Source organism: Aethalodelphis obliquidens, unplaced genomic scaffold (assembly GCF_003676395.1).
Source record: "Aethalodelphis obliquidens isolate GAN/ISIS:26980383/991018 unplaced genomic scaffold, ASM367639v1 scaffold294, whole genome shotgun sequence".
NCBI classification, from domain to species: domain Eukaryota; kingdom Metazoa; phylum Chordata; class Mammalia; order Artiodactyla; family Delphinidae; genus Aethalodelphis; species Aethalodelphis obliquidens.
In genome coordinates, this window is record NW_020838208.1 from 11,767 (window position 1) to 15,675 (window position 3,909).

The 3,909-nt window shown below is 42.5% G+C and overlaps 1 pseudogene; it reads left to right on the forward strand.

Moving 5' to 3' along the window:
- The first annotated feature begins 3,211 nt into the window (after window positions 1-3,211).
- LOC113616655 (uncharacterized) lies at window positions 3,212-3,321 on the forward strand (annotated as a pseudogene).
- Window positions 3,322-3,909: the final 588 nt, after the last annotated feature.

Genomic DNA, 3,909 nt, shown 5'->3' on the forward strand with positions numbered 1-3,909 from the left:
TCCCCATTAATGAAGCTGTGAAATATGAGGCCAGGAGCTATTGGTGGGCACTGTTTCTTGCTGAGCAGAAAGCAGCAGCCCAAGAAAATGAAGATGACACCACAGGAAAGGGAAAGATGGAGAAGGGTCCTGGTTTCACGTGGCCCAGAGGCAGGCACACCCCTGTCCTTCCCATGGTTTGGTTACGTAAGCCAGGCCATGGTGGCCCACAGATTTCACTTTGGGCCTCAGCTTGTTTAGATTAGGTTGATGTAACTTGCAATCAAAAGAATCCTGACCAACAGAATCAGGAAAATTGCCTCAAAAAACAGATAAACAAAAAAAATCACAATATCTCACAAATCTCCAAAAGTAAAATGAAAAGTACAGAAGTATCAATGTCGAGTATGGACTCAGAAATCAGTGTACGGGGATTGAATCCAGGTGCTGCCAGTTTCTAGCCAGGAAACCTCGGGGAAATTGTTAAGCCTCCCACTTGCCTCAGTTTTCTTACTCTTAAAGGTGAACCTTTAGGGTGACACCAAGCCCACTGGGTTTTCTTAAAGATTAAATTAGTTAATACACATAAAGTACTTAGAACAGTACCTGGTATGTAGTAAACATTCAATACATGATGGTTTTATTGTTACATTTGATCAATCTGAGTTGATTTTCAGTAAGTCAAGGTGGAACCAGCCAGGTGAAAATAGGTGCTGACCAGAGAAAAAAGCATGTTTGTCCCACACAACCTGACCCTCAGCAGTGCACCATCAAATCCAGATGCTCTTTCATTTGTAATGAAGGGACTTCTTCAGGGGCCCACCAAGGAAAGACCAGTTCGGCAGTCTCAGACCCCTCCAGGAGGTGAGCAAGGATAAGCTGTATCAGCCACCAGCACGCTCCTCTGCTCCCTAGGAAATCCATTCTCTCCGACCTCCTTCAACTCCCCGGGCCCTCAGGGCCACAGTGAAACAGGCAGGAGGGTAAATGCTGCCCCAGCGCAGCCTATAGGGACCTCTCCATCTTCTGAGCATGCATGACCTCGACAGTTAGAACCCTTCGTCCCATCTTAGGCTTGTCTTTTTTTTTTTTAGTAATGGAATTTCACAAACACAAAAATTTGACGGCATTTTTTCCAGACACAAGATACTTCCTACAGAGCTCTACCTTCGCCAAAGTTCTTCTGCTATTTCTGCTGATTAAGTTGGGGAGAAAGTCTCAGCAGAGCACTTTCGTGGAAACTGCACAGTCAAAAGCCCAGAGGTCTTTAAGTGCCTAGAAGTATAAGTAAGTATTTGAAGCATTCAGTCTGTAAAAGCATGGGATAAAGCTAGAGAAGCGGGCAGAAGGTACATCAGGCTGGGCTTTGAGGTCATGGAAAGGAGTCTGAATCTGGCAGTGGGAAGCCACAGAGGGTTTGAAGCAGGGAATGGCATAATCAGGTCTGCATCTGATCACCCTGCACCTCCTCTGAACCTCTGCTTGCAGGGTAGCAGATGTCTCAGACGTCTGCATGTGGGATCAGCTTATCTAGGAACCAGAGAAATAAGGTCTGAAGACATGTTTTTCAGAAGAATAGCTTAGGTAGGGTAGAAATTCCAGAAATTTTCCTCATGACGGAGAAATAAGAAGAAGGTAGATCATTTTAGCAACCTGGCTCTAGAGTAGTAGAGAAGGCTGAGAATACTGGGAGCGGGGCAAAGCCTTCATGCCACCGATTAGAAACCACTGACTCCAAAGCAACCTGGTGGGGGAGAGCCAGGGCCCAGAGAAAGTGTCACGCTCGCAGGGCTTTCTAGAGCCTGGCAATGGGACAGGCACGCTGCTCCAATTGGCCAGAGACTGCCCACTGGAAGAACAAGTTCAATTCCTACTAGCCCTGACCAGAGACCCTCTCCAGCCAGCCTACGTTATTTTACTCCAGCAAAAAACTGAGCACAGTAAGCAAACTTGACATTGTAGCAAAGCTAGCCTTGTAAACAAGTGAACCCAAACCAAAACTGTGCCATTACCAGAGAGATTCATGTGGGATCTGAAGCTGTCCTACGTTGCAGAAATATTCTTGGCCTCTCAAGACAAACATAGCTTTTGGCACTGAAAACTGTTTTTTGGTTTACAGGCCAGAAAACCACTGCACCCGTTTATTTTCCACAAAAAAAAAAAAAGTGTATATAATTAATATACTCAAAAAGATAACGAGTATGCTGTAACAAAACAAAACAAAAAAACCCATGAATAAGCAGTTATAAAAAGAACACACCACAAATCTTGAACACAAAAACTGTCCAATTTAAAAACTCAAAGGGTGGCTCAGTGGTTAAGAACCCGCCTGCCAATGCAGGGGACACGGGTTCAAGCCCTAGTCCGGGAAGATCCCACATGCGGCGGAGCAACTAAGCCCGTGCGCCACAACTACTGAGCCTGCGCTCTACAGCCCATGCTCCGCAACAAGAGAAGCCACTGCTCGCCTCAACTAGAGCAAAGCCCACACGCAGCAACAAAGGCTAAGTGCAGCCAAAAATAAAATAAATTTAAAAAACAAAAACTCAAAGGGCTAGATAGCTGAGTAGACCCTGAGGAATGAATCAATGAGCTAGGAGAGTGAGCTAAAGAACCCTCCCAGACTATAGCACAGAGATGGGAAGTAAAAGACAACTGAAGAGATACAGAGGACAGATCAAAGATGTGCCTAAATCCGATCATTTGGAGGAACCTGCAGGAGGGAAGGAGGAAATGGAAGGGGGGGACAACACTTGAAGAAATAACTATTAAATGTTTCCTAGAACTAAAAGAATAAAACCATTTTAAAAAATAGTTTTTAATTACAGTTATTTAAAGTGATCTACATGGATGGAAGGAAACATACTACCATTTTATGAGTAGCTATCTCCTGATTATGCAATTTAAGGTCCTTTTCTTTTTCAAGTTTTCTAAAATGAACATTACTTTTGTAAGAGAAAAAGTAATAAAAGTTTACTTTTATAAAATAAATCCAGAACCAAGATACAAGAAAGGCTTTTAAAAATTCCCTCTCTTTCCTCTGACTTCTACCCTATGCTATTATAGTGGACCTGTTTCTGTAAGCAGTCACCACAAACTTGGGCAAGTCATTTGATCTCTTTAAATTTCTGCTTCTTTTAGGTCTTCAACAGGGAAAATAAAATCCCTCCTTCCTACCTCACAGGAGTTTGGTGAACATCAAATGAGATGATGTATAAAAATTGCACTCAGTATACTCTGATTTCTCTTCAGATCAAATAAATCTTTCGCCTTTTACTAAAGATTTCCATGGAGAGAAACAATTCTGAGACTCACAGACATTAGAAAACAAACTTACTGTTACCAAAGGGGAAGGGGGGAGGGATAAATTAGGAGTTCTGGATTAGCAGATACAAACTACTACATATAAAATAGATCAACAACTAGGTTCTACTGTATATCACAGGGAACTATATTCACTATCTTGTAATAAACTACAATGGAAAAGGATATGAAAAAGAATATATATGTGTGTGTGTGTATATATATATATATATATATATATATATATATAAAATCAGTTTGCTGTATACCAGAAAACACAGCATTGTAAATCAACACAACATTGTAAATCAACTACACTTCAGTTAAAAAAAAAAAAAATAGCGCCCAGTCAACTATACGGCACTGCAGAAATTGAGCATGTTATCACAGTCCTTCTAAGCTGGTAAACCCCAACCTCTGAGTCACCCTCCACTTCCCTCATCCCTCACTCCCCAAATCCAATCCATTCCCTAGCCTGCCAGCTCTTCCTTCCTTCCTTTCCCAAACCACTGTACTACCTAGTGACACCTGGTCATACTTGTGCCTGAACCACCACGATAGCCCCCTGGGTGATGCCCTGCCTCTAACTTTTCCTTACCCCACCCAGTGCACTTTCCTCCTAAAACT